Below are 13,391 nucleotides of genomic sequence, written 5' to 3' on the forward strand. Positions count from 1 at the left end.
TGTTTGTCTGTGTGTGCGTGTGTGTGTATGTGCTCAGAAGTCAGCGTGTGCTGCCTGACATAAGAGTCCTGTTCTGTCTGTGTCTCGCTCCATTGGCTTGCTGTCAGTTTGGCGTATTAATTTACAAATATACCCATCAATCTCCCCAACACAGCCCTGCCTCCCTTCCCCCCACACCTCCCTCCCTCCCTCTCACCCTCCCTCTCCCCCTTGCCTCCTGCTAACGTCAGCCCCGCTCGCTCGCGCGCTCCTAGCTAGAGCTACCGTGAAGTGCGTGCGTGCTTTCCTGCTCTTAACCCCCCCCCCCCCCCCCAGACGCTAGACTCCATCTGCCCAGCTAGGGGAACAGACGATCGGACATCAACAGAGGGAGAGAGGGCCTGTCATACCTCCAGAGCCCTCCAGACCTCCAGGGCCTCTGTACTAGTCACACACTGGGGGGCTTCCGTGACCCGGCTCATGATCATTCCATGACTCGTATTCTATATGTTCATGCAAGCAAGTAGTGCCTGAGGTGCACTTGAGTAGGTTTCAGTACAGTGAAGCCAAGTGCAACAGGCTCAAAAGTGTGCACAATGATACAAATCAAACCCACATATTGTTTGTTAATAGTTTCACCTCTCGAACACAGAGAGTTTGGTGAACGGGGTGTCCCTATGAGAAACTATTTGAAGTAGAATAGATACATAGGCTGGAGAAAGTCGTGGCCAAACGATGTCCAAAAGGTTTTGTGGAATTGAGCCAGGACATGAGGACTCAAAACAAACTTCCTGACATTGGGTTCCATGGACGCAGGTCTTGTTTGAATGTCATTGACACACTGTTCCTCGGTTCTCCTCACAGGGCATTCAGCAACGTATCGTTTTATGAAGTCAACTTTTGCCTCGTTGTCTGCTCACGGGAGTCCAACACACTTTGTACATTTCTGTAGCGGGTCACGAACCCTCACCATTCCACTTCTCTCAGGACACAGAAAAACATACAGTTCCACAGAGTCAACTTTCTTCTACTTTAGTGATCCAGTACGGTGAACTCCAGCCATGACTCTTGGGACACACACTGTTCCAAACACGGAACCTTTCTTCCATCCACGCTCTGCACTGCTTCTGTATGTATTGGTAGCCGTCCTCGACCCCTGGCCCTGCATGCTTAGCCGTGTGTGTGTAACGTGCGTTGTGCTTACGTAAATGCACCATCTGGGATCAAGATGGCGGCAGCAGTTACACAGCCTCCGGACCGCACACACAAACACACACACTCTTCCTCACTGTTGAACACTCTTGCACACGGTGACGTCACACGGCCTCTGGAGAGAGCATGCACACAGGCTGTCCACGCGACCGGAGGAGAACGTCGTGAAGACGTCTGGCATCGTGTCCAATCTCAAACCGTCGTCACTGTAATAATACACTGGATCACTACTGGATCTAATAAAGACACAAGACATGTTATTACTGATCGTAACGATCATTTCAAAAGTGCTCCTGCTGTCATTTTAAATGCGGGTAGTATGTTTTGCCCAATTTACTCACACGCTGGCTTGGTGTAGTGTGTGGTTAAGTTTCCTTCCGAATGAAGGACGAGAGGGGTTTTTATTCATTTTATTCACATTTTGAGCCCCCAAACAAACACACACTCCACTAACACTTTCTGTCACCAAGACACTCTTTCTTTGCATAGTTCACACTTCTCCTGAGTGTTTCTCTCTGCATTCACTTTTTCTCTGAATGTCTGAAAGCTTTTTTTCTCCCCGTCCTTCTGTTCTACCTTTTCTCAACCTGTTATTTTCCTGTCAGGCCTTCCTCCCGCTGCATTCAGAACTTGTCACCGGCTTTTCATGTGTTTAGTCACAGCCTTTTGCATGACAGACAGTACGGATCGTCTGCCATGGGTCTGGCACTACCTCAGGACACCACATGACTGCCCCGGTTGCACCCCCCCCCCCCCCCTCTTGCATAACAAGCTCTCTCGTCCCGGGGTGAGAAACAACGCCATCATCCATCACATCTTTTCATTGTTCCGTCCTCAAATTTTAACCAGACTCCAATTAGAAGCACTTAATCACCGAGGGCTCTATCCTCCTATCGTGACTGTGACTGTAACAGCACACACAGGGAGGGAGGGAGCGATTGAGAGGAGGGAGAGAGAGAGGGAAAGAGAGCGATTGCAGTAGAGTAGAGAGAGAGAGAGAAGCGGGGGCCTGTTGGAAGGAGGGGAGGAGAAGAGGGGGGGCTAGGTTTGAGGGCGGGAAGTAGGGAGGGAGTTTACTAGTGTGTTTTACCCCCTGTGGTGACTGTCTTCACAGAAGGGTCTCTATCGTTTCTCTTGTTGTGACGGGTGGCTGGGGGAGGGAGGGATGGAGAGGGGGATGGAGAGAGGTGAGTGGCTTCTCAAATCTCTCTGCGTTCTCGGCTTGCTCCCCCGGAGTTTCAAAAGCCGAGGCTCAAAGTGTAAAACGGCATAATGAAACCAATGATTCATCACTTTTAATGATAGGGGAGGTTTGCTGAAAGGACTGAAATAACTTATCTCACTTCTATTTTACTTAGCGATTCCTCTGAAGGAGCTTCATGGCGAGACAAAATCTCCATTGTGTCCCCCCTCCTCTGTACACGGAACCTCACAGCATGGTTACTGTGTCTTTACATCCATGCAGAGGCTGCTCTCCTGTCCTGGGTTGCTGTTCATCAGGTTTTAGCTCGGCGGCTACACAGCTCATCCATCTGTCATATTGATCCACTGTAATAGTCGGAGAAGAGGAAAAAGAAGGCGAGATGGATGGAGGGTTGTCCACGTGCTGCTTGGGGTTACAAGGGCATGTTGGCAAGGGCAGAACCTCAGAGTGCGAGGAAGAAAAGGAAGTGGAGATAGATATGGTGACATCAGTCATCTGCTGTCAATGTGACGGCATACTTGAGATGGATTACAGGCCATGATAGAATTGATCCGTAATCAGATGATAGGCATGAAAAAATCTGGATCTGTTTTGGTCTGACTTCCTGTAAAGAGACATGTATGGAGGTTTTGATTGGTCAGACCAAATGTAGTCTTTGTTAGTGATGGATTGGTCACTTGAGTGTTAGCAAGGTCAGAAGTAAAACAGCTTCGGTTTGTTTTTCGTTTCATAATTTATTTAATTGTTAATTGTTAATAAATCTCAGTTATTCAACAGAGATTTTCTAGTATTCCACTACATGTCAAATCTGTGGACGTACAGTCATTACGTTTTCATGTGTACGAGCCTTTACATTCACAATGATTGATTCAGTAGCTTGTATCTTGTCCGGTCTTCATACAACATTAATAGTTTGGTAATAAAAGATGTATTACAGAGTGGAGTAGGGCTTAGTGGTACTGCTGTACTGCAGGCTTGCAACAGCAGTGGTCAGTTGATAGTAAACTAGTTTGAGGTGGTTTTGAGCCTGTTAAATGAGACCTGTCTAAGCCAGGTCATCTTGGTCTCATGACAGGAGCTGGTTGATGGTGGACCATTGTAACGCACAAACGCACACACTCTCACACACAAACACACACACACACACACTACTGCTTACATCCTGATGAAGAACATTATATTGAAGGTCCAAAGGTCCCATTAGAGGTCTTCCTTATGGATTTTTGTAGATGTAAAGGTTAGTGTTGGGAGACTAGGGCTCGATCCCAAGACCAGGGTTCAGATGATGGTGGCTATGGAGCTGTTTCCTGGTAGTCTGTGTGAGGGGTGCTGAGTGCATGCCAGGCTGGCACAGTGACATCTCCTGCTTACTGTGTCACGGTTGGAAGCTCCACCAAGGTCACCTATCCCACCAACTGAGTGGCAAACACACCCACCCACACACGCAAGCACACACATGCAGTAACACTTGCACACACACACACACACAATACACTTACACACACAGTCATAAACGCACACGCACACACACACGCACACACATGCACACTGTCGCTGTCACCAAAGGCTTGGCACGCAGACCCCTGTTGCCTCTGTGGCTTGGCTCAAACACAAAAACACCCCCACACACACTCACACTAACACACACACACTTTTGACACCAGTCGTGTTGGCCAAAGTCCACACATCATCCTTGTAACTCACCATCAACTCTGCCCACGCCTGACTACCCTATGTCACGCCCTGGTAAGACTAAAGAACACACACACACACACAAACGCACACACACACATGCACAAAAGATACACTGTGAAGTGACAAAGTCAATTTCCTGTGTCTTTGTAGGTGCTTCACCTCCTTCCTCAAGTAGCCTGATCAGTATCACCTCATCCTATTTCAAACCTGCATACACATACACACTCATAAAACCTGGGATAATGGTAATCTGTAATAGTATTCATTATATTTCTTGGCTCCAAGGTTAGATCAGGGTTGGTGCTTAAGCAGGTGTGGGAGCTTGCAGTCGACTGGCCGTTACAAACTACAGAAGAAGCAAGGTTAGGGGCAAGCAGAGTCAAGAAGCCTGATAAAGATATCATAAGTCAGCCCAACGACAGGGCCGGCAGCTCTGTGACCTCAGCACCTACATGGGAAGCTAATCAGAGTAATGTAACGGAGCTCTCTGTGTGTTGAAGACGATAACAGTTGGCAGACCTTTCTATGGACTGGGTTGTTTTATCTGTGTTTGAAAGATTCAGAGTAAAGCTGCAGCGACATACACAGTGATACCAAATCTACAGTGAGCTGACTAAACTAACCAAGCTAACCCAGCTAACCCAATCATGTTCTGAGAATTATTATGCAAACATTTGCACACAGACAGTATTCCCATACACACACACACACGTGCACATTCCCTGCTGGGTAACAATAATAATTTAATGTATTTGTTTAATGTAACTGCCCTGGCTTGGTATTAGGTATAAGCTTGGTATTAGGTATACACGTTTCTACGACCATCCCATTCTAAAGCCTTGTCTTCTACTGCTAACAAGATTAGTTTGTGTGTGAGTGTCTGTGAGAAGAGAAAGAGAGATTGCGTGTGTGTGTGCACAAGTGTGTGTGTGTGTGAGAGAGGTCCGTCTCCTGGCTTGGTGTCAGAGCACATTGGCGTTGGTTATTAGCAGAGAGAGGGATAGAAGAGGAGAAGGGATGGTTATTAGCATGGAGGGAAGAAGGGAGCGAGAAAAGAAAAGAAAGCTATTGGATCTCTTGGAGTCCTTGGCGCTGGCTCTCTCTCTGAGGGAATTAGAGTAAGCCGTGCTAGTTAGCGTAGCAGCCAAATGTCTGGAAACAGCCTCGGTGAGCCCTTGCACACCAAGACACTCATTAGTCAATGGTATAAGAGCTGGAGAATTGTTGGTGAAGACTTTTGTATTTGTGCTTCATATCTCTGTGGTGTTGGAATTAGATTGTTATTAATAGATACTGCAGAGTTAAGTCCATTTTCTTAGGCATAAACACATACCATATGAAATGGACTGTCATTCATTTTCAGTTCTTACTGTTGGCTTTAAAGGAGTAGGAATGTTGCAAAAATCCATTTAGCTCTCTCTTGATTCTAGGTCTCTCTCTCTCTCTTCTCTCTCTCTCTCTCTCTCTCTCTCTCTCTCTCTCTCTCTCTCTCTCTCTCTCTCTCTCTCTCTCTCTCTCTCTCTCTCTCTCTCTCTCTCTCTCTCTCTCTCTCTCTCTCTCTCTCTTTCTCTCTCCATCTCCTGTCCTATTTAACTCTCCCGCCACTATTCTGTTATGAAGACCATGACCTTGATTTTTTTGTCAGTGTTTGAGCAGTAGTGTGTGTGTGTATACTGTATGTATGTGCTTGCTTGTGTGTGTGTGTGTTTGCGTGAATGTGTGTTTGTGTCTTTGTGTCAGCTCCACTGGCTGTTGGGTTAAGACTGACGAGGTGAGCGCTAACTTACCCTGATGGCTTCAAGTCATGGTTCAGTGTGTCTGTCTGACCATATGCTACCTATCCTATCCTTTCCTCTCCGCTCCTATCCCATCCCATCCTATCCTCTCCTTTCCTATCCTCTCCTATCCACTCCTCTCCTATCCGCTCCTCTCCTCTTCTCTCCGCTCCTATCCGCTTCTCTCCTCTCCTCTCCTATCCTCTCCTATCCTCTCCGCTCCTATCCTCTCCTATCCTCTCCTATCCGCTCCTCTCTGCTCCTCTGTTCTCCTCTCCTCCTGAACCAGGGCTGTTCAGTGTTTCCTGTTAGGTCACCAGAAGACTGAACAGGTCTGCAAGGTTAAACGTGCTGACGTGTCGGTGGATAATGACGACCACAGCAGAGATATCGGGTGTAGAGAGCTATCTCTGGGCTGTGGAAGCATGTGGTCTGAGGAGTGTTACAGTACTGTCATCATGCACTGTCATCAGGAAAACAGAGAGTCCATGCTGAATGTGTGTGTGTGTGTATGTAAGAGCAGTGTGGATGGTGTTAGTACAGTATGCAGTATATCACCACAATGTGCCCGTGTGTTGTGTGTGGATGTGCCAAAGCCTGTGTGGATGTCCATAAGTGCTCGTACTTTGAGCACAGTAAGACATCCCCCCCCCCCCCCACAGACACACACACACGCACACACACACACACGTATCACACACGTACACACACCCCATCCCGCCCCACAGAACTGGAGTCAGTAATTCACCTCGTGTGTGTGCTTTAAATCATTCTCATTTGTCTTGAGGCTAACGCTGTCTAAGGCTGTCGGCTGTTTTGTCAGAGCAGCGCTCAGACCCCATATATCACTGGGCCGTGACGACAGGGGGTTCGCTAAATTGGACACTTAGTTACAACCGCCTGGTTCCTTCGGTGGGGGCTTAACTGTTTCAGCTCTCCTTCTTCTGGTAGTTGTGTGAGCGTGAGTTTGTGGGTGTGTGCGTGTGTGTGTCCTCGCCAAACCTCCTACCCAGTCTTCTGTGGATTACTCACTCACTCGTATCCATGTCTGTGTGTGTCCATGCTTGTGGTTTTATCTGTGAGGTACACTGTACTTTCACACACACACACACACATCCATTTCCGCACACATGTCAACTGTCCATATCTGTGTGTCCATGTCCGTGTGCCTGTGTGTATGTGTGTAGGAATTCTGACGGCCAGCGTTGGTATTACACCAGTAAAGCAAAACAATCATCTGACAGTACGTTGGCTGAGAATTTGTAATAAGGGATTTCATCCAGACAGAATGGACTCTGGGGGACTGGTCAATAATCCATGATGTAATCCCATAATTGGATTGATTATGACAAAGAGAGAGAGCGAGGCTGCGGGCGGCCAAACGGAACTCTCTCTGCTGTCTCCCTGGGCAACGGATGGAGATGCCGTCCACAGTGTCACACGGAGCGACACAGTCACAGAGAGGTCATTTAAAACTCTCAGTGTGTGTGTGTGTGTGTGTGTGCTCTATTCTCTGCTGATTAGCCTGGCAGGCAAGTAAAGTAGAGTTCATTAACCTGTTTACGCTCCTGTTTCGCCCGCGAGACAAAAATGCTGCCTCCCCCTTCCTCAGTTACGACGCACTAAATTCTAAAAAATATATTTTTTAGACGCTACACATGTTATACATCGTTGGAAAGCTACGATTCTTGTGCTTCCATTGAAATAAACCAATTCAAGATCAAGTCGCAATAGCAAGCAAAGTCAACGTCTTTTTCCGGTGAACATTCCTTCAACAATGCCAAAGAAAAAAGTTGTACTCACCCTAAGTTGTTCAAATAGGTCCAGGTGTGCAAATCATGCCATCAAAACTTGATCTGCGTAAGTCCCAAGGGTTCAAAGTATCTAACCATGTAAAGTAATTCGTCCAAATACAATGTTTTACGTTCATGAATAGCCATTATCCTTTGTTTCATTATGCAAGTTAGCCGACGGAAGAAACAACTTGTTCACATAAAAGTGTTATTTTCTCCGATTTATCAACGGAGTATTTACAAAATGAAGGTCTCAAAATGTCCGTTGAACCCTCCCCTTTTGATTGACACCTTGTTCGACCCAATAGGAGCTTCCATGCCCCGTTGACAGCCCTCTAAAGCCAACTAGGTCTGTGCGTCCTGCCCCCCCCCGCCCCCCCCCCCCACACTCGTTCTAAACAAATTTCTCGAACTGGCTTCGACTGGCTCTGAAATTAGCTCGTTAGCCTTGTAGCTGACAGCTAGCTGAAAATGCCAATACCTCATTTGTATGCGTCTGTGGAGCCTTCAAAATAACAGTCGATTGCGCAATATGGTTGACAGAATCAGTGTTCTTTGTGCGCCAATCCTTGGAATCAGATAAAGCACTCCAATGTGTTCATGCTTCAGTTTTTGTGTTTCAGTATTACTAATTAGGGATTTAGCTATTATATATGATATTTCTAAGTACCAGAGATGGGCCAGAGATAACAATTATGAAAAATAATACCTTTTTATTTGACCTTGACCTTGGTTACAAAGGGTCATTTTGGAGTCTCCAAAAGACCCTTTTAGAAAATTCCTGGATGTACTCTTATAAAAACATGTGTCAAATATGAATATATTGTGGTATTATGTTTGACTTTTGATTTGAATTGGGTAAGGCTTCAACCTGTGGTCCAATTTAGTCTTCCAGATAATACCTACCACCTCTAGGCCTCTTCAGGCCTCTGTTTTCAAAACAAAATCTAGGCGGAAATAGAAATTTTCACTTTCCTTGTGTTCAAGCTTCTATTACTCAACACTAGAAGGACTGACAGGGGTCCTGACAACAGGGGACATAACTTCAGAGTGTCAGCTTTCAAAAGAGATCATTTACATGCATGTACTCCAAATGGTTCAAGAACAGCTTCCAATTTACTTTGGGTATGCTGTTTAGGCGTTTTCAGGCAAATTTAACAGGAACATGAAAAGGTTAAATCCACTGCCCCCCAGTCAGACAAGACGCAGCTCAGAGCAGAGGCCCAGCTGCAGAATCCATGGAAACCCAATTCTACCACAGAGATCTCCACACCGAGACCCATTGGTAAATTCATTAGTTTCATTGAATTGATGCTGACCCAGACCCAATCTGATCCACAGTGAAAGAGAGCTAGATTTAATGGGAAGTGATCTCATAAAGTGCATTGACCTCTCATTTCCTCTCTTCCTCTCTGCTGATGTAGCTACTCTGTGCTGGCTAAGGCCAGTACCAGGTTACACCTCATAATCAATACTAACTCTGCACCAGGAACTCCAAACCAATGGGTGGGCTGGCTTTGAACTGCCCTCCTCCATCCCATTGGCATGCATCAAGGCTCTCCCTCCTCCCTGCTCTGCCCGAATCTTAAAGAACTGCAAGAAAACTCCACAGCCACGATAGCCATCTTGGTTCTGTTGATGTCAGCAGTAGAGCGCTAGCCTTTTGCTCTTACCCTTCCTCTTCGTAAGACACACAGAGACTACTGAACAATAGGACTGGCCTCTCCTTGTTCTAGTTGGAACAGTCTGAAAGATTGAGCTATGAGATTTGAACATAGCAAACCGGTTAGCTCAGAGACTGAAGTACCCACTTAGCATATGCTTAGCAACCCTACCAATCCACCACATCTCTGTTATATTCTATTCTGTTTAATTCAATGTAATTGTTGTTTCTCAATTCTGATGCCTGATGTTTATTTGTATGATGTTTCTTTGTGTTGTTTATGTTGGGTTTGTTGTTGGCGAATAGTAGTCACTCTGACACCTCCATTACCTGTGATAGAGTGTGGACCCGGGGCGTAGATGCTGAGCTCACCGGCGAGGAGGCGTCTCTCCACTCGACCCTGATTAGCACTGCCGTAAAATGACCAAATGAGGGTGTTACAGACAGGCAGGCGAGGCCATGACCTGTTCGTGTCCACAGGCCCATTTTCCATTTAGTCTCCTAATGGAAGGATAGAAGAGAGAAGAAGCGAAGTGAAGAAAAACTAATCAAATCCCACCCAGACGCAGTGTGTTATGAAGTAAACACCTTGGGGAGAGAGCGTTAGGGAGGAGATTGGCAGAGGTGTGGTGTAGGTAAGAGAGAGAGAACGAGAATAAATTGCATATGTTTGTGAAGGACTTGATTGGGTCTGATTGAACCCACTGTCTGTACATTTACATTTATTCATTTAGCAGACGCTTTTATCCAAAGCATCTTTCCAAGAGAGAGCTTTACAAAAGTGCATAGGTCAATGATCATAAACATTGAGACTGCTTAAGAGAGAAAGTTATATTTTTCCTGTCTGTTTGACTTGTGTGTAGTGTGCCTCAGTGATTGTGCAGATACTTTTACACTTGTGTGTTTGTGTGCCCGCCGATTAGTTGGGCAGAATCAATCAGGCGTTCTCAGTGCTGGGCAGGGTCTCATATGTTGCTCCTGACAACGCTGTGATGTAACGTCTCCATGGGAGGGACCTGATGGCCTGGGGGCCTCGAGATAGAGAGAAAAAGAGTGAGAGAGACAGAGATGGACAGACAGACAGAGAGAGAGTGTGTGGGAGGGAGAGAGAGATATGGGAGGAGGGAGGAGGAGCAGCGCACAAATTAGACTGTAGGGCAAGTTGCCATGTGTGAACACATGAGAGATGAAGAAGGAGGGAGGGAGGGAGGGATAGAGAGGAGGAGAAGAGAGGGGTGTGGAGACAGCCTGTAGGCCTCTGGTTACTTCATGTGTATAATTGCCGTGAGCCTGCGGAAGACAGGCTTGCTGGCTGGCATGGCTGTAGCCAATCAGAGTGCTGTACCTGGCCTGATCCACAGCGCTGAGTGACTGAGTGAAAATCCATAAAGAGCTGCTATAAACAGACTGGCTCACCTCTCTGACTCTGGGCTAACTAGCCTGTGTGTGTGTGTGTGCATCTGGGTGTCTATGTGTGTGCATATTGCAGGTCGAATACCTACATATTTGTGTTTGTGTCTGTGATGTTGTGCTCCATGTTAGTTTGTTGACATGTCAGACAAAGTCAGTCATCAATTCTGTTAACTGTCAAAAAACATTTCCAGCTCAGCCAACTGTTCAACAACAAGAAAATTCATGTTTACGTTTATCTCTCGACATTATCAGTCAGGTGTCAGGTGGGAGTCAGGGAGTCAGGTGGCTGAGCGGTGAGGGAATTGGGCCAGTAATCATAAGATTGCCAGTTTGATTCCCGGCTGTGCCAAATGATGTTATGTCCTTGGGCAAGGCACTTCACCCTACTTGCCTCGGGGGGAATGTCCTTGTACTTGTATTTTTTGTAATATTTGTATTTTTGTATTTTTATATTGTAATTTACGGCAACTTATATTTTATTTTATTGTATATTTAATTATATTCTAATCCCACTTAGTACTGCTAGTTTATGTACCCTTAGTATAGATAGTCCACATATTTAAATTTTAGGTATATGTTTATTGTATGCACCTTCCTGCCAAAGCAAATTCCTTGTCTGTGCAAACTTTCATGGCGAATAAATCCCATTCTGATTCTGATACTTACTGTAAGTCGCTCTGGATAAGAGCGTCTGCTAAATGTAAATGTAAATTATCAAGGAAGTGGCTGCTATTAGATGCAACACATTCTCTTAAACATATACACTTGTACATTTGTGGCTGTGGGGTTATTGATAGTTTTCACTTCTGTCAAGGCCTGTTTTTCTGCAGGGTGATTGAGTTGTCTTTTTGGTTTGTTATGATAATTGCAAAGATACGTTTTGATGGAGCATGAGTCACCACAGCATGTTGTTGTGACGGAGTGGGAGGAACACAGATGTGGGTAGGATGGTGGAGGTTGTTAAGGGGATGTGGGCGAGCACTGCCTGGGGTTTGAGGATGGTAATGTGAAGGTCGCTAGTTTGAGTCCCATGCCTGCAAGCTTAAAAGGTCTTGTCTAATCTGGTGGAGCTTCAGTATGATGGTACTGATGAGAGCAGGAGGCTAAAGAAAGGGCTCATGGTGAGTGATATTAGCTCGGACTGTGTAGCTCAAGGCTGCAGTTCCTGGTATAAATGCTCTGGACGTTTCTCTTGAAACGGCCCTAATTACTGGATGTTTAATTACATGTAGGTCACAGTCTCAAAGCCTCATGTTAACCCATGTATCCAGTCCTGAATGACTCCGGAATTTGTTCTAGCCCGGGCTAGGATTTAGACTAGGAAAGTAGCTTAAGGACATTCTGGAGAATCTGGCCTGGCTACCTCTCTGGCTGCCTCTATCTGCCTCTCTGGCTGCCTCTATCTTCCTCTCTGGCTGCCTCTATCTTCCTCTCTGGTTTCCTCTATCTGCCTCTCTGGCTGCCTCTATCTGCCTCTATGGCTGCCTCTATCTTCCTCTCTGGCTGCCTCTATCTGCCTCTCTGGTTGCCTCTATCTGCCTCTCTGGCTGCCTCTATCTGCCTCTCTGGCTGCCTCTGGCTGCCTCTCTGGCTGCCTCTATCTGCCTCTCTGGCTGCCTCTATCTGCCTCTCTGGCTGTCACTATCTGCCTCTCTGGCTGACTCTATCTGTCTTTCTGGCTGCCTCTATCTGTCTCTCTGGCTGCCTCTATCTGCCTCTCTGGCGAACTGTATCTGACTCTCTGGCTGTCTCTATCTGCCTCTCTGGCTGTCTCTGTCTGCCTCACTAGCTACTTCCCTGGCTGTTTCTCTGCCAGAAGGCAGGCGGGGGTCGGGGTGGGGGGGGGGTCGGGGTGCTGGAGAGTGTTAAAGGTGAACAGACTGGAGGGAAGTCGGGAGCTTTTGAGCCCTGTGGTGACAGTTTTATGCTCTAATGGTCTCCATATCTTTCTCTGACCTCCTCAGCATCTCTCTCTCTCTCTCTCTCTCTCTCTCTCTCTCTCTCTCTATCTCTCTCTCTCTCTCTCTCTCTCTCTCTCTCTCTCTCTCTCTCTCTCTCTCTCTCTCTCTCTCTCTCTCTCTCTCTCGCTCTCTCTCTCTGTCTTTTAGTTCTGTTCTGTCAGTTGCAAGACCAGGGTCAGGGTGGTCACCCATGGCAACAAACTCTGTTGACTCTCTCTGACTTTGCCTTTTGACAGACCTGCCACGGTTTTACTGTTTCAATCTACAAAAGGTCTGGATCCAGGTCTCTCTGTACCTCCATCTCCCCCTTGGCCTCCATCTCGCCATCTCTCATCTCATCTTTTCACACCATGTACTTGTATTTTACCCTCTTACTTGTAATTCCTCACACCTCTCACACATTTCTTGTCCCCTCTTGCTGAGCTTGTCCAAGGGGAGATCTAACACACGCACACAAACAAACAAACACACACACACATTTTGCCTCTTTTAATGTCAGCCCATTAGCTAATGAATGGACTAGTCCAACTGGGTGTGCATGTGTGAGTGTGTGTGAGAGAGAGTGAGTGTGAAAGTTCTTCACTGTTATAGCTTCTACTGAGGAGCCTTCTAGAGCACAGTGGTGACACCTCTCCAGAGGTTTCCTCAGCCTCTGTCTCCCTTCTCACCATATGCTTTTATACAACACATCATTTT

At 46.5% G+C, this 13,391-nt stretch overlaps 1 protein-coding gene across 1 annotated transcript in view; it reads left to right on the forward strand.

Annotated features, from left to right (window-relative positions):
* Nucleotides 1-13,391, forward strand: part of LOC134038047 (thyrotropin-releasing hormone-degrading ectoenzyme-like) — a 75,969-nt gene that overhangs the window by 9,556 nt on the left and 53,022 nt on the right.

Source organism: Osmerus eperlanus, chromosome 17 (genome assembly GCF_963692335.1).
Source record: "Osmerus eperlanus chromosome 17, fOsmEpe2.1, whole genome shotgun sequence".
Lineage (NCBI taxonomy): Eukaryota > Metazoa > Chordata > Actinopteri > Osmeriformes > Osmeridae > Osmerus > Osmerus eperlanus.